This window comes from Salvia splendens, chromosome 13 (assembly GCF_004379255.2).
Source record: "Salvia splendens isolate huo1 chromosome 13, SspV2, whole genome shotgun sequence".
Classification (NCBI taxonomy): Eukaryota; Viridiplantae; Streptophyta; class Magnoliopsida; order Lamiales; family Lamiaceae; genus Salvia; species Salvia splendens.
In genome coordinates, this window is record NC_056044.1 from 18,534,050 (window position 1) to 18,554,411 (window position 20,362).

The 20,362-nt window shown below is 44.2% G+C and overlaps 1 pseudogene; it reads left to right on the forward strand.

Annotated features, from left to right (window-relative positions):
* Positions 1-382: 382 nt before the first annotated feature.
* On the forward strand, positions 383-9,815 carry LOC121760637 (annotated as a pseudogene).
* Positions 9,816-20,362: the final 10,547 nt, after the last annotated feature.

The window sequence follows — 20,362 nt, forward strand, 5'->3', positions numbered from 1 at the left end:
TGTTCGCTCAGAAGATCAGCTTGCTGACATGTTGACGAAGGCAGTCAATACGATGGCCTTTGGAGATGCTCTTTGCAAATTGAGTATTGGAGACCCCACCACTCAATTTGAAGGGGAGTATTAGAAAGGAAAGATTGCAAATTAGAATCAAATCATAGTGATAAGGAAAGATTGCAATTAGGATCAATCACACAAATTAGGAGATTGATAGAATATTGCATAATCAATGTAATCAATGTCTTACCAGTACATCTTCTCCTGCATCCTATTTAAAGGGCACTCTGTACAGTTGATCAATAACACATTCAATACAAATTATAGTGTTTCCCTTCTCTAAATATGTCGACTATACCGTTCAACACCCACAATCTCCTCATGCAATTTCAGCTGCGTCTCTTGCAAACACTCCCGCGTCTCCTCAATCCACCTCTCCAACCATCCTCTCCACACCGATTTCTCCACACTCGCTCAATTCCTCCTCCCCCTCCAACACCTTCAATCCCTCCTCCTCAAAAACGCCAACATCTCCAGCACAATCCACCTCCCTCCCAAATTCTCATGCCCCACTTCCTTCACTTCTTTAGACCTCGCCCAAAACCAGATTTCCAGCCCCGTTTCCGACGTTTCAGCTCTCGGTCTCTGCCCCAATTTGGTATCCCTCAATCTCTCCGCCAATTTCATGACCCCTTTTGATGAACAAGTCCCGCCGCCAGGGCTAATGTTGGTCCAATTTATAGATCTCTCTTACAACAAAATCTCTGGAGAAAACGCGATTTCTTGGCTTTTGTCGAGCACTGAGTTTCCGGAGCTTCAGCATTTGTCTTTGAAGGGGAACAATTTCTCCACTAGATTTCCCATTTTGAGCGACTGTCCTAATTTGATTCATCTAGACTTATCTTCCAACAAATTCTACGGCGAAGTTGATTTTTCCATTTGCCAGAAACTCAGATTCCTTAATCTCACCAATAACCAGCTCACTAGTGCAGTTCCTAATCCAATTGGGAGCTTGCAGTTTCTCTACCTTAAACAGAATCATTTCCATGGTGTTTTTCCAATGTCTTCCTCTCATTCTTGCTCGTCTCTTTTGGAGTTGGATTTGTCTGTGAACAATTTCATGTCGAACTGCCTGAAAATCTGGGGGATTGCCCTCTTCTCGAGCTCCTCGACGTCTCGGTCAATGTTACGGACGTTCTCCGTAGCGAGGCCGGATGGCTAACTTCTCGGAGAGATAAGGTGATCGAACCTTCGACGTGCTCGAAGGAAAGCTCACGAATTGCTGATTTTCGGACGTTCTCCGATGAACAACAATTTGGAAACGAAATATGATATTCTTGTTACTCAAGACAAGTTTGTGGAAAATAATATATTCATTGAATGATTAGAATGATAACAAGCTCTCCTATTTATAATACTAGAATACTACTACTCTAACTTAATGAACAAGAAACAAATATCTAAACAAATATGGGAAAGATATGGTGAATAAGGGAAAACTAAATAATTAGAAGATCCTAAGAGATATGATAGATATGATCGTATCAACTCCACCACAGTTGAAATCCACCTTGTCCTCAAGGTGGAAACCATAAAGCAACGACGAGAGTTGAAAGCAAACGCTTTGGCGAGGCGTCTCCTCCTGGATCAAACCCATATCGAACAGCTGAACGTCCCCCTTATTCACCTTTGTCAAAAATCAACAAAGGAGACCCAATGTTGTCGGCAAAATTCCATGCCAAAACGAAAAGCTTGTCCACGCTTCCAAGAATGCCCAAACATGACGTGTCATTGCGCGGAGAGATCAACCTCGCATCGGTGTCGAGCGATGTTGATTAAGGATTCAGACGTATAGCATCCATAACATGCAAATCCCCATAGATAAAGGCAATCTCCTTCAAATGTATTGGAAAGGACGGTGCAACTTTATTTCCAACTAATGCACATAGATAAGCACCACCATTTTCACTAAAACAATTCTCAACAACATCGGGAGATTTCATGCGAGCAGCGTCGAGAGATGCGACGACCTTCTTCACTTCCTCCATGGAATCAACCTCCTCGTCGCCATCTAACAATGTTTCTTCCTCTCCACTGATATAGGGCCTGCACGGCGGAGAGATCATAGCTGGTGTAGGTAGTACATCTATCAATCCGCTCTCCTCTCCGCTGTCGTCGTCAGGGCTGCAAGACGGGACTGTTGGGGGCAGATTCGAAGATGGGATAGCAGCTACAGCGGGCACGGGCAGTGACGCTGCTGAACGGCAGTGGCTTGTCATGCTCAAGCAAGATGACGAGCGTTGTGGTGGTGGTGGCGGGACAACACTGACAGTTAGTTGTGAGTTTCTAGATGGGTCTCGGTGGACATCAGCGTCCTCATCATATCCATCACAGTCACAATCATAATCAGGGTAATATACGGATGCGCTCTCTTCATAATCCAGGTTACCTATCAGCATCCGAGCGCTCGGCGGGTCCCAACAGGGTGGGTGGCGAGAAGGTTGCAGCTGTAGAAATTGATGAAGCGGGAACCCCCTGTACGTGGGTGGCGGTCCATAGTCGAAGGGTTGATAGTGCTCGGGCAGTTGAGAACGAGTTTGGTGGAGGTGGTACGGACATCGTCTATCCAGCTGATATGGAGGCGGCGGTGGGTACCTATCCGACTGGTGGTGTTGTGGCCGCCGGTACGTAGGCTGGGTGTAACGTCGGTGCTGCTTGTCCCAATCAGCGCCGCCACGATCAGGAAGACCATAAGGTGGTTCCGGATCAGGCCGTTGTGGAGGTCGAAGCTTCCCCAGTCATCGGTTGTTCGCGTTCATACGCGACTCCAATTTGTCCACCCGTCGATCCATACTGTCGAGGCGTGCATTTAATTTATCAAACCCTAATGTGATTGGGTCGACCGAAGCCTTCCCCGATTGGTCGGGACGACGCGGTGGGCCTATATGCAGTGCCGGCGTCACTTCCCTCGTCGTCCGTTCCGACGTAGATGGGCCATGGTATGTTGACGTCATGAGTACGGGATGAAAGCACCAGTTGTTACGGACGTTCTCCGTAACGAGGCCGGATGGCTAACTTCTCAGAGAGTTAAGGTGATCGAACCTTCGACGTGCTCGAAGGAAAGCTCACGAATTGCTGATTTTCGGACGTTCTCCGATGAACAACAATTTGGAAACGAAATATGATATTCTTGTTACTCAAGACACGTTTATGGAAAATAATATGTTCATTGAATGAATAAAATGATAACAAGCTCTCCTATTTATAATACTAGAATACTACTACCCTAACTTAATGAACAAGAAACAAATATCTAAACAAATATGGGAAAGATATGGTGAATAAGGGAAAACTAAATAATTAGAAGATCCTAAGAGATATGATAGATATGATCGTATCAACTAGTTGTTACGGACGTTCTCCGTAACGAGGCCAGATGGCTAACTTCTCGGAGAGTTAAGGTGATCGAACCTTCGACGTGCTCGAAGGAAAGCTCACGAATTGCTGATTTTCGGACGTTCTCCGATGAACAACAATTTGGAAACGAAATATGATATTCTTGTTACTCAAGACAAGTTTATGGAAAATAATATGTTCATTGAATGAATAAAATGATAACAAGCTCTCCTATTTATAATACTAAAATACTACTACCCTAACTTAATGAACAAGAAAAAAATATCTAAACAAATATGGGAAAGATATGGTGAATAAGGGAAAACTAAATAATTAGAAGATTCTAAGAGATATGATAGATATGATCGTATCAACTCCCCCACGGTTGAAATCCACCTTGTCCTCAAGGTGGGAACCACGAAGTAATAAAGAGAGTTGAAAGCCGACTTTGGCGAGACATCTCCTCCTGGATCAAACACACACCGAACAGTTGAGCGTCCCTCTTCATGACCTCCGTAAAAAATCAACAAAGGCGGACTGATGTGGTCATCCAAATTCAATGCTAAAATGAAAAGCTCTGCCACACATCCCTGAATGCGCAAACACGGCTTGTTATTTCGCGGAGGAATCAACTGAGCATCGGTGTCGAGCAATGTCGATGAATCATACTTGTAGCATCACCTACATTCAAAACCCCATAGATACAGGCAATCTCCTTCCCATGTATTGGAAAGGACGGTGCAACTGTATTTCCAACTAATGCACATAGATAAGCACCACCATTTTCACTAAAACAATTCTCAACAACATCGGGAGATGTCATTAGAGCAGCATCGAGAGATGCGACGACGTTCTTCACTTCCTCAATGGAATCAACCTCCTCGTCGCCATCTAACAATGTTTCTTCCTCTCCAGGGTTGCACGACGGAGAGATCATAGCGGGTGGAGGCAGTTCATCTATCAATCCGCTCTCCTCCCCGCTGTCGTCGTCGGGGCTGCAAGACGGGACTATTGGGGGCAGATTCAAAGATGGGACAACAGCTATAGCGGACAGTGACGCTGCTGAACGTCAGTGGCTTGTCATGCTCAAGCAAGATGACGAGCGTTGTGGTGGTGGTGGCGGGACAACAATCACAGTTAGTTGTGAGTTGCTAGATGGGTCGCGGTGGACATCAACGTCCTCATCATATCCATCAGAGTCACCATCATAATCAGGGTAATATATGGACGCGATCTCTTCATAATCCAGGTTACCCATCGACACCCAAGCGCCCGGTGGGTCCCAAGAAACAAGATCTCCTATTTATAATACTAGAATACTACTACTCTAACTTAATGAACAAGAAACAAATATCTAAACAAATATGGGAAAGATATGGTGAATAAGAGAAAACTAAATAATTAGAAGATCCTAAGAGATATGATAGATATGATCGTATCAGTCAACAACTTCTCCGGCGAATTTCCGGTGGAAACATTCTTGAAACTCAGCAGATTGAGGGTTTTGAAGATGTCTTTTGTGGAAAATAAGAGTTTGAGCAAAGCCGTGCATGAAGCTTGAGTGAAAGAATGAAGTCGAAAGAGAAAGATTGCAGGTGTGCATGGCAACGAGCTGAGCTGGCATACAGCTAGAAAGATGCTGAGTCACCTCCAGCTGGCATCTAGTCAGCTGCTGAGTTAGTTACAAAGTTGGTTATGAGTTTAGTTGGAATATTTGTTAGTTTCTTTAATAAATATCTTAGCTTTAGTATAAATAGCTAGCTGCTATGTAGCTTGTTTTTTTGAGAAGTTTTTTTTGAAGTTTAATGAGATATTCTTTCATCCTCTATCTCAATTCGTTTCCATATTATTCTTTTTCATGAAATTTCACATGGTATCAGAGGCATTATTTATAGCTGAATAGCTATCAAACAAAGATAGATCACAGCAAACATGATGAGTTGGATGCATTCTTGAGAACTGAGACATGGTTTGTGACTATTTTACCATCAGGGAAGATACCCATTGATTGCAAATGGGTATACAAAGTGAAATACAATCCTGATGCATCAGTAGAAAGATACAAAGCAAGGCTTGTTGCAAAGGGCTTCACACAATTAGAGGGTGTAGACTTTCTGGATACTTTTTCCCCTGTTGCTAAACTGACTACAGTGAAGCTTTTATTGGCCTTAGCAGCTACTGAGGGGTGGTCATTATCTCACCTAGACATCAATAATGCTTTTCTCTATGGAGAACTAGAAGAAGACATATATATGACGCTGCCACCAGGTTATAATGTGGAGTGGCAGACTGTTGAAGGGGCAACTCCTCAATCAACATTGGTGTGTAAACTAAAGAAGTCCCTTTATGGTCTTAAACAAGCCTCCAGGCAGTGGTACTTAAAGTTCTCTGAAGTTTTGAAAGGCTTCGGTTTGCAACAGTCCGCATCAGACCACTCTTTTTTCTTCAAGAGGGATAACACTAGTTTCTTTGGCATTGTTGTGTATGTTGATGACATTTTGGTGGCAACAACTGATCCAGAGATGACAGAGAGTTTCAAGACCTTTCTATCTCAACACTTTAAGTTCAAGGATCTAGGATCCCCCAAATATTTTCTTGGAGTTGAAATTGCTAGGAATAAGAAAGGGATCTTGATATCTCAAAGAAAGTATGTCATGGATTTATTGAGAGACACTGGAATGATGGGATGTAAACCCTCTGCCGTGCCTATGGATCCCTTGAAGAAACTGAGGATAGATTCAGGGAAGCCTATGGAAGATACATCCAAATATAGAAGATTGATTGGTAGATTGCTATATTTGTGTATAACCAGACCTGATGTGACTTTTGCTGTGCATAAACTTAGCCAATATGTGGCCAATCCCACTGATGAGCACTGGGAAGCTGCAGAAAGAGTGTTGAAGTACTTAAAAGGATCTCCAGGTCATGGGTTATTCTATTCCAGCAATTGCAAGATCAGTCTTAGCATGTTCTCAGATGCAGATTGGGCCTCTTGTCAAGATACAAGGAAATCGATGACAGGCTATTGTTTATACCTTGGAAACTCTCTGATATCTTGGAAGTCAAAGAAGCAAAACACCATTTCAAGATCATCAGCAGAGGCTGAGTATAGAGCAATGGCACAAGCCACCTGTGAAGTGGTGTGGGCAGTAGCTTTACTTGCAGATTTTGGATTCAAAGTGGAGAAAGCTGTGCCTCTTTATTGTGATAACCAATCGGCCATTTATATCTGCTCTAATCCAGTTTTCCATGAGAGAACGAAACACATTGAGATAGATTGTCATACAGTGAGAGAAAGGTTCCTTGAGGGAGTGATCAAACCCTTACATATCAGAAACAATCTCCAAGTGGCTGACATTTTTACCAAGCCTTTGGGGCCAATGGCTTTCCATTCAATACTTAGCAAGATGAATTTTGAGAGCCTCTATGATCCATCTTGAAGGGGCATGTGGAAAATAAGAGTTTGAGCAAAGCCGTGCATGAAGCTTGAGTGAAAGAATGAAGTCGAAAGAGAAAGATTGCAGGTGTGCATGGCAACGAGCTGAGCTGGCATACAGCTAGAAAGATGCTGAGTCACCTCCAGCTGGCATCTAGTCAGCTGCTGAGTTAGTTACAAAGTTGGTTATGAGTTTAGTTGGAATATTTGTTAGTTTCTTCAATAAATATCTTAGCTTTAGTATAAATAGCTAGCTGCTATGTAGCTTGTTTTTTTTGAGAAATTTTTTTTGAAGTTTAATGAGATATTCTTTCATCTTCTATCTCAATTCGTTTCCATATTATTCTTTTTCATGAAATTTCACATCTTTCAATTATTTCGTGGGCCCAGTGTTGAATTCTCTCTCCGGATTGATAAATTTGGAGACTTTGGATGTGAGCTCCAATACCCTCTCTGGTTTGATCCCTTCCCAGCTTTGTCAAGATCCAAGGAACAGCTTCAAAGTGTTGTACCTTCAGAACAATCTGTTAACTGGTGTTATACCTGAGAGCTTAATCAATTGCTCAAACTTGGTCTCCCTTGATCTCAGTTTCAACTATTTGACTGGGACAATCCCACCTAGCTTAGGTTCTCTGTTCCAGCTCAGAGATATGATCTTGCTGTTTAATCAATTAAGGGGTGAAATCCCACAAGAATTGATGCAGTTGCAGAGCTTGGAGAATCTCATTATTGATTTTAATTACTTGAGAGGGTCAATACCTGCTGCCCTCAGCAACTGCACCAAGTTGAACTGGATTTCCCTGTCCAACAACCAGTTGAGTGGTGAGATACCGGCCTCTCTGGGGCGTCTCTCGAATCTAGCGATTCTGAAGCTCGGGAACAACTCGTTGTCCGGGATGATCCCGGGCGAGTTGGGGGACTGCAGGAGCTTGATTTGGCTCGACCTCAACACCAACTTCTTGAGTGGGACTATTCCACCGCCTCTGTTCAAGCAGTCTGGCTACATTGATGTGGCATTGCTGACCGGGAAGAGTTATGTGTACATCAAGAACAACGGAAGCAATCACTGCCACGGAGCCGGGAATTTTCTTGAGTTTGGAGGCATTAGGGATGAGGGGTTGAGCAGGGTGTCGAGGAGGCATCCCTGCACCGTTGGCTTCGTGTGGAGGGGAATCACTCAGCCCAATTTCAACCACAATGGTTCCATGATATTTCTTGACCTTTCGTATAATAACTTGGTTGGTAGCATTCCTATAGAGCTTGGTTCCATGTTTTACTTGTTTGTGCTCAACTTGGGGCATAATGGCCTCTCTGGGCTATCCCCGACGAGCTTGGAGGCCTGAAAAACGTTGCGATTCTTGATTTGTCCTTTAATAGGTTGAATGGAACCATCCCACAGTCGTTAACTAGTCTCAGGCTCGGAGATATTGATTTGTCCAACAACAATCTGAGTGGGAAGATCCCAGAATCTGCTCCGCTTGATACATTCCCAGATTATCGATTTGTCAATAACTCTGGACTTTGTGGATACCCTCTTAGCCCGTGCAGCTCCTCAGCATCGGGTGGAGGAAATGGGGTGAGGCCTAAGAGGAGAGAAGCATCCCTTGTAGGGAGTGTGGAAATGGGGCTGGCCTTGTCTCTCTTTTGCATATTCGTTGTTATGGTTGTGGTTATGGAGAGGAACAAGAGGGGGAGGAGGGAGGAGGGGGCAGGTGGGGTGGCCTACCCGGAGAAGCAATCAAGCTCATCGGGTAACATGGTGTGGACACGTGAGGCGCCAAGTGTTAATCTCTCAACTTTTGATGAGAGGCCTATGCAGAGGCTCACATTTGGTGATCTTGTGGAGGCCACGAACGGGTTCCACAGTGGCGCCCTCATTGGCTCGGGAGGGTTTGGAGACGTGTACAAGGCCGTGTTCAAGTATGGGTCTGTGGTGGCAGTGAAGAAACTGAAGCATGTGAGTGGGCAAGGCGATAGGGAATTCGTTGCTGAGATGGAGACGATTGGTAGGATTAAGCATCAGAACCTAGTGCCGTTGTTAGGGTACTGCAAGGTGGGGGAGGAGCGGCTTCTGGTGTACGAGTACATGATGCACGGGAGCCTAGAAGGGGTGCTGAAGAAGCTGAGCTGGCCGATGAGGCGTAGGGTGGCGGTTGGGGCGGCCAGGGGGTTGGCCTTCCTCCACAGCTGCAGCCCTAACATCATTCATAGAGACATGAAGTCGAGCAATGTACTGATTGATAAGAATTTTGAGGCGTGGGTGTCGGATTTTGGGATGGCGAGGGTGATGGAGAGTGTGGTCGACACGCATCTAAGTGTGAGCACGCTGGCTGGGACGCCCGGGTACGTTCCCCCAGAGTACTACCAGAGCTTCAGATGCTCGACCAAGGGGGACGTGTATAGCTATGGAGTGGTGATGCTGGAGCTCCTGACGGGGAGGTGCCCCACGGACCAGTCGGATTTTGGGGACGACAATCTAGTGGGGTGGGTGAAGGAGTGTGCGAGGATGAAGCTGGCGCGTGTGTTTGATCATCGGTTGATAGAGGGGCGTCCGGAGTTGGAGATGGAGCTGTTGCAGCATTTGAAGATAGCGTGCGCTTGTTTGGGTGATCGACCGTTGAAACGATGATCCAAGTCATAGCCATGTTGAATGAGATTCAGGCTGGATCGGGGAATCTTGATGCCGATGTTGAAGGTATCGAGATGACCAACCGGTTGTGAAGCATGATTCCAATTCCAATTCCAATTCCGATTCCGATTAAACAGCTGCACCCACACATATAGTACTAGTAGTATATATGCATAACTCATTAAATTGTACCTAAGTAGTGATTCGGATGTGATAGGTTGTTTTGAAATGTGCAGTGTAAATATATAGTTTTGAGTTTGCATCAATTACATATTTGCATAGTAGAGAATATTTGATTGAGAGTGCAGAAAATTCAGAACGATCTTAGATTGTCCACCTTTATACATGTGTATTTCATTGAACCACTATATATAGCACTTTTTTTAAGATAATGTTTCTCATTTCTCATGTCGTAAGCTGTTAATTGTCAATCCAAACCAGATACAACTATTAAACAACTTTTTCTTTCAGTAATTTATTAAAATGAAAATACAAATAAGGACATTTGAAATTTTAAACTTATTTGTGGTTAGAATTTAAATTTAAATTTAAATTTTAAATAAACTGATTATTTTATATTTGGCCTCTTAATCACAACTTAGATTTGCGAGTATAATAATATAAAACAAGATTAACGATAAAAATTTAAACAAAATCGTCAGATTTAGTGGTGATTGTTAGTCCTATATTTAGGCCATCTGCAACGCCGTCTCTTATCCGTCCTTAACCGTCCCTTAAATTACTATTCATGGGTCCTACTGTACTTTTTTACTCCATCTCTTAACTAAGGGACGGAACCTGCAACGCTCCATCTCTTATCCGTCCCTGAACCGTTTCTTAAATTACTATTCATTCAATTTCATTTTTTATTTTTATTTCCAATCAAATTCAATTAATAAAAACACACTTCATTAAATAAAATAAAATTACAACATAAAATAAAAATAATACTTAAAATAAAAAAAATAAAAAAAACACATAATTAAAATCCTAAAAAAATAAAAATTACATAATTTAAAATAAAATTTTATAGAAAATAAAAAAAAAACTACTCCACCGTCGAATCATCCCCCGAAGGCGGTGGAGGTGCACTGTAGCCACCTGGAGGCGGAATACCAAGTTGTCTTGCCATAAACTCAATTCCGGCAAGATAGGCTTGGTATTGGGGAGGCGTCATGCGGGAAGTGTCCACCATTGTGGCGGTCATGTACATGGACATTAGGGAGTTCGAGGGTGCCCCCGAGCCCGAGCCCGCCTGGCTTGATTCGGCTCGGCCCCTTCTCCCTCTAGCCGTCTTCGCCGTATTTCTCCCTTGCGGCCGACGGCGCCCACGGGAGAACCCCCCTGCATCGTCTGCCGTGCTCTCAACCTCCTGCGAGGCAAACTCTTGTGCGGTGCTGCCCGAACCGCCCTCACTAGAGGAGTATTGGCCACCCGCCGTGTGCTTCGTGCGCTTCGAGGTCGAGGTCGAGCCCGAGCTGGACCGGACACCGCCGGCCCACCTTTCCTCGTCTTTGACGACCTCCCAAACATCGACATGTTTGAATTGTTTGGCGGTGTCGTCGAAGTAGACTCGCAAAGCCGACCTCAGAATGTCGGCTCCCGTGGCTCCGCTTTGGTAATGAGCCGCTTCACTCTTGTAGATGGTGCATAATTTTTTGACCTCTCTGTCGACTTGGTCAAAGTGAGCGCGGAGCATCTTATATATGCGGCGACGGGACCCCTTCGGCTTAATCTCGTGGTAGGCCTCGGTGACCTTTTCCCAGAAGCACTTCCGGGATTGTTGATTCCCAACGATGGGATCGTACGAGACGCTGATCCAGGCGTTGTACACCGCCAACATTTCTTTGGGGCTATACGGATGCCGGCCTAGATCCACCTCCTCCTACTCCGCCTCCGCCTCCGCCCTGGAGCTTCCACCGCCTCGGCCTTCTTCCGAAGTGGGTTCAACGGAATAATCCTCCCGAATCTAGGATAATCCCTGCGAATACCTCGGGGCGGAGGGACGGGCGTATGCATCCACATCAAAATGGGGTGGTTGGTACCCCCCCGGCGTCGACGAACCCTAGGTGCCCGGCGTCGACGAACCGGAACCACCACCCAGGACATTGTACATGCCCCCAGTCGCTGAATGCGTTGATGTCGAACCCGCCGGAGCTGCCACCGCCAGAGTTTCCGTCGCCAGACATTTTGTGATGAGAGGTTAGATGAAAATTAAAGAGGAAATGGAGATGATTTGGGAAGAATAGATGTGTATTTGTGTGTAAAATGAGGATGAATTAGGAGTATTTATAGAGTAAAAAAAAAAAAAAACGATAATACTACCGTTTTTCATTTTTTAAATTTTTTTTAATTCGAAATGATTTATTGCGGACGATGCCCACTCACGGGCCGGCGAGTAGGCGCCACGCATGGCGCCGGAGCGCGCCACGTCGCGCTGGCACGTGGCGAGACGTCTCGCCATCCGTCTCGGCGGGACGGAACGCTCGGCGGGCTGGGGACGAGACGGGGCGCTGCAACGCATCACGCCGCCGTCTCGTCCCGGCGTGACGGATTACGGGCCACCCGCGTGACGCGTTGCGGGTGGCCTTACTATCACAAATCACATCTTCACTTTCCTTTTTCTTTTTTTTTTTGTGGTTTTACCACCTATTTTCAAAATTAATATCTTATCTCCCGTTTTACATTTTTATTGCCGCCAAGTATGTATATGATGTATTTCTCAAAATGTATGTTTGCTTTTATTTACTAATAATATAATGGAAAAATGATCAAAACAAAAATGCATCATAACACAGAAATTCATTCTAAATCATGGCTCTAAGATTAGGTGATCTGATTGTCAATAATTAACTAAAAACATGAAATGTCATTATTATTATTGCAATTATTTTTTTAGATCGAATTCAGTAATTTTTATATCACCAGAATATGTATTACTTCATATGTGTTTTTTACAAATTATTTATTGTATATGAATGAAATAACAGTGAATGAAAAACAGTGATGACTGCTGCATAAACAAAACAAGGACTAGAAATTTGTGTTTTCCGGGTTTGTAGGACCTTTATTAGTTTTGTTTTCTTCCACTCATTTTCTATTTGGTGAGCAGTCCCATGTCGTTATCCAATAAGTGCATAGAGAAAATTGAAAAAACCTATCGCATTTTTTTCATTCTATTTATGCAAAATTTCACTAATACACACGTACATTAAAATTTTTATAAATGAATGGCTGCGAGACCTATGAGTTTTATTAAATTCGGGATATATTTCTTGGTAAATGAAACGAACAAATATTTAACACGGGTGCTGGCGTTTTGCTTTTGTATTTTGATTTATATTATTTGCTTCAATTTTATTTTATTAATTAATTACAAAAGTTTATCTGTTATTAATAATTGAATAAATATTTTAAATTTATGGAACTTCTAAATGTAGTAACATGATGTATAAAATTTGGCTTTAGTAATCCCGAAATAAAATTTTATTGATAATGAGCGGTAATTAACAAGATCTATAAACTTTCATTTATACAAAATATTACAATGTGAAACTTAAAAAAAATTGATTATTTAACTAAACCGATTATTTTAAGTTTGGCCTCTTGATCACAACTTAGATTTGTGAGTATATAATAGAATAAAATAAAATTAACGATAAAAAAAGGAACAAAATTGTCAGATTTAGTGGGATTTTTTTATGAGAAAAAATGCTCAAATCATTGAAGAAATATGGTGAGCTAAAGAGCAACAACGAACATAAAATCTGCCCTCAAACAAGCTACTCCAGACAACACATTGTACTCAAACAGAACGAAAAAACACAAAAAAGACAACCAAGGTAAACAAGGGCACGACACAGCACAAAACCCAAAAACGACGCACAGAAAAGTGTAGCCAAGCAGTACCAACAACAAGAAAGAAGGGGGCAGCCATTGAACCTGTAATCAAGCAAGCAATGAGTAGCAAACGAAAGGAGGAAAAGGGTACCACTTCATCAATCCACAGAGAGGGCATAGAATAATCAAGACTTGCTTCACCTCGTCAACGAAGCGGATCACAACAGTTAACCTCCAAAAATAGCCCTTGAGTTTGCCCAACTTCTAACATCATTGAAGCTATCCATCACCTATCCGGGTGAAAATGAGAGCTATAAGTAACATCCTCTCATCCATACACCAAGGCGCCAAAAAGTCGGTTCTTTTCGAACTCCCAGTTGGGCTTAAATTCATGGAATGTGATATAACCATGAGACAACGTAGAACATGGAAATCCACATTTGCTTATCAATCTTCCTCAGACATGTGCTGATAGAGTAGGTTTTCGGTATTGTGTTATATGCAGGTGTGCATCCAACTGATCAGGATAATATCCCAACCTAGCTGAGTCGTTGGCACGATAACCTAAACCTGGTATCAATTAAATTCCTCAACCCACTTCTACTGATTAGTATAGTGGATGTAAGGGTCGATTCCCACAGAGATGATGAGTTTGGGTAATTGTGGTGATATTCTGGAAGGGTTTGGTTAGCTACCACGCTTGGGTTAAGATTCTACCTAGACAGGAATTAAAGGGTGTACTCTACTGACTGGGTGGTGTGAAAGTGAACGACATGTGGCTGTGTACGTGAGAGTGGGGGACAAGGTGTTTCAGGGACATGTGGAAAGAAGATGGTTACTATAAAAGGCTAAACGGAATATCAGAGAATAAGAGGCACTTAGGTGGCTACTCAGTCAGATCTGTAGGGTACCAACATAAAAAGCAAACGACAAAAGCAAAAAGCAACTAAAAAGCAAAAGTGGTCCCAAACTTGGATGTGGATGTTGTCTTCTTCAACAAGCACGAACAAAATCAAACAAACTGAGATTCCATAGATGAAATTACAGATTAACAACTCCACAATTCAGATCCACAAATTAACTCACTAAAATTCGAAGATTGAACGAGCGAAATCAAGAACTACTCATACTGGACGACATGCAAGGTTGCAGAATAACGTAAACTCGGATTTCACACTTAATCGCTTCAGAAAATAAATCTAAACAGCTACTTAACTAACAATCACAGATCGAGCAACTCCAAATGAAATCATGCTTTCAACACTTAGAAACAACCGCAAACAACTAGATCTAAGCTACCTAGGCAGAATGAAACAGATTCAACCCGAAAGAGATGCATAAAAACAACTTCATTGCATAAAACGTTTGGATCTGAACAAAACACTCCAAAAGATCACAAGTACTGAAAATGCAACAAATCCAACGAAAGAAAACAAGTAAAGGTTAACTAAGAAAGCGAATAAAGATTGTTTTGCCACTCCGGGTGATGAAACTGCTACGACTACAGAATAAACTGGCTGGAACGGTGGAAGGCGAATCTCCGGCAGACTTCTGGAACTTCAGGTGATCATGGCTGTGGCGAGGAATGAGAAGATGTAGGACAATCCTGAAGGAAACTGATCTACCGAGAGAAAATATTCTAACTAAGTGTGAATGTAGATGATCCCCTTTTTTTCTCCAAGTGGCTTCCTTTTATAGGGAGGCCTGTCCTTGATTTTTAGGGTAGACTCTCTTCGCGAAATGACTATTTTGCCTTTGTTTGTGGTTGATCCTTCCCAACAATCCTTCTTCTCTATCTCGAGCCTTTTCTGGCATGCATCCTGATCAGTATTGCACCCTTCTGGCGCTTATTTCACCTGAGTTATCCGAAACCCTTCCTACTGACTGGAACCCTTTCCCTGCACACTTTAGCAACTGTTTTGCAGATATAATCCAATTATGCACGTATACTGACCAGTAACCAATGTCTAGAAAGCGACTTATCAAACTGCTCACACTTACCACATGCTTGTCCTCAAGCGTGAAGAACAAACAAAAAGAAATAAGTCAAATTCTAGTCTGGTTACACCCCTGACCAACCCTATCCTAAACTAGACTCTAAACTATGACGCAAAGAAAAACACATACACGACGGACAAACACGTATAAACAGACACACATGCACTTAAACACATTGATTGGGCTACATTTTCAACCATCCATCCCCTTGGGATCAGGTGCAATCCGGCCTTAGACAGCCTTGAACTTCTGCCGCCCCCCTTTTTTTCCCAGTCAGTATATCTGCTCGTCAAGATTACCCAAACTCTCGTCCAAACACCAGATTCGCCTAGTCGCTCATTTCTCACCAGGGATGTTAGGACTGTTTTCTCTCAAAATGCTGAACCACAGATGCTTCGGACTTAGATCTCACGTGCGGCTCCTGAAGGGCTTTAAGGCTTGTAATGGGGCTATTGGTTTGTAGTGTTTGGGGTGGATGTTCCTAAGGCTCTAAGGTTCCAAAAACTACTACTTTATTTTGATGTGGGGGAATTGTGTGCATTTGGGCTCTTGGCTGTTGCTTCTTTTCGGCTGGACGTTTCCTGATATTGGACTCCAACTGGTCAGTAGCTTCTTTGTGGCTTCGCCACCCTTATTCCTTCTTCCTTCTTTTTGTGGTCAAGTGTTTTCGACCATTTTCTTCAACATTTTTTTATGTGGCTTCGCCACCCTTATTCATTCTTCCTTCTTTTTATGGTCAATTTTCTCCTTGCCCCTCGACTTCTTTCTCCAGTTGGTTTTTTCCTGTATGTCCTCCTTGCCAGTCGCCTTCTTGCCTTATGCCTCGCACACACACAGTCCCAGTGGCTAGTGGGTTATATCTGGGTATAGATTTAGCTAGAAAGAGGGTCTAAAGAATGTTTTTTTTTCGATGGGGGTTTCCTACTGCCTTCAGGACTTGCTACACACGGTCACCTTACCCTAGGAATCATGTGGCAGCCACTCTTTTCTTTTCTAGTTTGGTGGAAAGTGGTTCCACTTAGGCTTATAACTCACCATTTAAGAGGGCTTTTGCATCTGGCTCTAAGGATGAGTTTTTCTCTCATACTTGCATCATCTATACTGACTAGGAGATACTAAGGAGGGTGGTTTCCATTGTCCAGCATGCCTTATCTCCCTCAATTCCCCTCACCGTCAGTTCGAGGCAGTTGAGTTTTAAGCCCAATCAACACGTATAAAAAAAACTTGACCTAGACAAACACTGACACGTTCAGTTAACACAGATCACACATATATACATGTCATACTGTCCATTGTATCCCCCCTCCCACTTCACAAGTGTCTGCCCTCGGATACGGCTGTGAAGTGGAAAATTGGAATGGCTAGTATGGCCGACATACAGACACAAAAACAAACAAGGACAAAATAAACTTAGGCTAAAAACTTCTCACACTTAGACTATGCAATAGACTAAGTGGGAGAGTTGAAAACCTAAACAGAATTAAACAAACACAAACACATATATACCCAAACTCCTCACACTTAGACTATGCAATAGGCTAAGTGTGAGTTAACATGCATACGACAAGAAAACAAACACATACACATGCGCTAAAGTAGCAAACCCTGTACTTCTCACACTTAGACTATTGAATAGGCTAAGTGTTGTGAGTGGGGTTTGCACACATATATTACACAAAATTACTCTACCTAAAACAACAGAACAACAAATAAAATAAAAATAAAATAAAAAAAACTAGAACTGAAAAAGAAAACTAACTGGTCAGTGTGGTGGTCACATATTCCTTCTGCTCCTCCGTGGGGCAGGGCTGGGTGCAGGTGGTCCCTCGGGTTCCTCTTTTTCCTCCTCGGTTACCTGTGGTTCATCATTCTGGCCTCCATGGCCGCTCGTTCCAGCTCCCTTAACTATCTTTCCTTCTGCCAACTCCTTCAGAATACTTTCCATCACATTCGTCAGATGGGTCAACTCTGCTCTGGCTTGTCTGTTCTCCTCCGCTAACTCTGCTACCGCCCTTTCTAGGGTCGCTTGCCTCTGGGCCTGAACTTGCATGCCTTGGCCTGCTGCTGCGCGTCCAGTAGGGATAGTCTCTTCTGCCATAGCGTAGAAACGCGGGACTCCCTCCCTGATGTAGACGGTATTTGTTCGGACGAAGAAGGGTATATCAAATAGGCTAGGAGGATCCACCATATTCAGGGGGGACAAATAGTCAGCCTCCACAATGGTGACATTGTTCCTCACAAAGACTCGCAGCAGGTGGCACAGGGAAAGATTTCTAGCAGGATGTGTAGCGATGAGATGACACTCATAGGCTGTCCAAAAACCCACATGTAATCTCCTTCCGCGCTTGGCGCACCAAAGGAGGTAAAGTTTTGTCATCGACGTCCGGACGGCTGAATTTGACTGCCCTAGCAGATTGAAATCAAGATAGAGCTGAACCAGGCGCAGGATGGGGTTGTTGATATGGATGGAGCGGGATATGGTGGATGAAAATTGCACTGCATCTGGGTGAGTTAGTTCCACCCAAGCCTCCTGGGGTTCAAAGTCAATATGGCGTCTAGGAATTCCTCTCTCTCTATTCCTCCAGTCCGGCCCTATGGCCTCTTCCAAACTACACATCCCTAATCTGACCGTCCATTCAACCAAACTCATGCTCACCTCTCCTCCGAACAACCTAAAACTTATTGACTCGTCGTCCAAATCGGTAGTGACCTTGAATCTGAAAGTTGTGAAAAAATCCTTCGCTAGCCTAACAGGGATATTCGTATCCCTATTCTCCAATAACCAATCAAATCCCAACGCACGCACATAAGATAGAAATGGTTCACGGGCATCAACTCATCGAGGGAAGGAAAACGGAGTACCTTTCCACACTTAACTTGCTTGCTTCCGTCATCCTTATTAGCGAAAGCATCTTGGAGCTTTTTGGAGTCGAACAGCTTTATCTCTTCTACCACTTCATCTGTGAGTTCTACTGCCCAGCGCCTGTATCTCAGCCTGTCCGCCGGAGGGTGTGTCAACTCCCGATGGTCATGTGGGAGATGCCTCTCGCTAAGTTCCTCGTCTTCTAACGATATGTCGCTTTCTCCCCTGACTCCTCGCTGGCTATGTACTCGCTGTCACTTGTCTCTTGATGGTTTGGTGGGATTCCTTGCTCTGGCTCTCTGATCTCAATGCCGGTGTTACTCGTGCGTTGTTTCTTACCTCTCGGTCTGGTTGTCATAGGGGCTTTCCCCTTCCTTTTCCTTTCTTTACGGTATCTCTCCTCATCTTCATTTTCATTCGTTTCTAGTTGCTCTTCTGCGGTTTGTGTTGAAGGCTTGTCCTGGGCAGTGGGCTGGGTCTCCACGCGGATATAGGTACTGTCATCTCTTGGCTCGTCGTGACCTACTGACTCATCTGCGAGGTCTAGACCCTCAGCCACCTTATCAGTCTCCTCTCTCTGGTCACTCGACTTGGGGGTGACCACTTCGGTTGCCGTCGAAGCATCTTCCAAGTTGGTAGTTGATAAGGATTCCTCCCCAGGTTTTGTAGGAGTAGTCCTTTCTTCTTTACTTGAAACCTCCACTGCATCCGCTGCTGTGTTTGCTTTCGCCTTGCTGGATGTCCATTTCCCTAGGCATCTTTGCGACACTCTCTTCGGTTTCGGCCGCTCCGCCTTAGGATCACTCTTCAATACCAATTTCCTCTTAACTGCCTTCGGTTTCGACACTGGAGGTCCCACTGGCTCTGGCCCCTCTGTTCGTACTACGGTCTCATCCTTCTCGATGTGTGTATCACTTTCCCCTGCTTCTGGCTGGGGAGTCACTGACTTTGGTTCTTCTTATCTGGTCTGCCTCTCTTCCACCTTGTCTTCTGGCTGGTGGGCTAGGCCTTCTGGGTCGTTCCTTGTACTAGCTTCTTCACCCTCTCCTACTGCCTCCGATGCGAGGTCCAGACCCTCAGCCATCTTGGCAGTGTCATCTTCCATCCTGGTCACCTCGTTCAAAAGTGCCTCAAACTCCTCATCAGTCATCAGGCCTTGCTTTCTGGCCGTTTCGTTCAGATCTATCTCCTCCCTTCCCATTCCTTGGGGAACGGGTTCCGCTACCGGTGTTCTCTCCGATTTATCTCCTTCCTCCCGGCTCCTCTTCTCTTCGCCTTCTTTACCTTCGGTCACTTCTGGATCTGAGTCATAATAGGCGGAAAGGGGGTCAACATCCATTGGTTTAATAGGAGGGGAGGGTTCCGAGTATTCTGAAGGTGCGGTCGTCGAGGTAGATCTCTTTTCTGGTGGAATTGTTGATGAAGGCGGAATGGAGGTTGTTGGGGTTGGTACTACCGGGGTTTCTGCGGTCAAGCTTGATTGGCCTCCGATTTGGCTAAAACATACCAACGCAGCCGCCCAATCTTTATTCGGGTCCTGCTGTCTGAGGAACTCCGCCAGTGTGTTCAAAGAAACCATCGTCGGGGCCTGTGGTGATGGTGGTCGCGGCTGTGTTGTGGGTTTGGTGGCTGCTCTGTAGTAGGCGGTGGTGTTTCGGGGGTTTCTTTACGGACGGTGGAAGTGAATTTACCGGAGGCTTGTTTGTAGGCCATTCTCCTCTTTCCCATGGTTGAACGGTGGTGGTTATCGGAGGTGGGTTGTTTGGGTGTTGATTTCGGGGGAGATGGTGGATGCTTTGGGTGAGAGAATGTAGGTAAGGGTTTATGAGGCGAAGGGGAGTGGGCGGTGGCTTTTTTTTAGTAGAATGGAGCAGTTAAGGGTTTATAACCGGCTATAGGCGGTTTCCAGGTTACGCCGCTTCGTGTGGGAGACGGTTGGGAGCCTTGGCTTTTGATTGGACGTCGCCTGTCCTACAAAGCTGCACCACGCGCCCTCCCAGTCGCTGTCCACTCCTGCAAAGCCGCACCAAACTCTAAATTCAAATATTGCCCTATCCTTTTCAAATCTCCCCCTTTACATTTTCCCCCCATATTCTCCGAGAGTGAAAACAAAGTAAAAAGGACACTTAAATACAATTGAGAGTCTCACCGAATTGGTATTCTTGTGGTTAGTACGCAGTCAAAATTAATATTTAAGGTCCAAAAA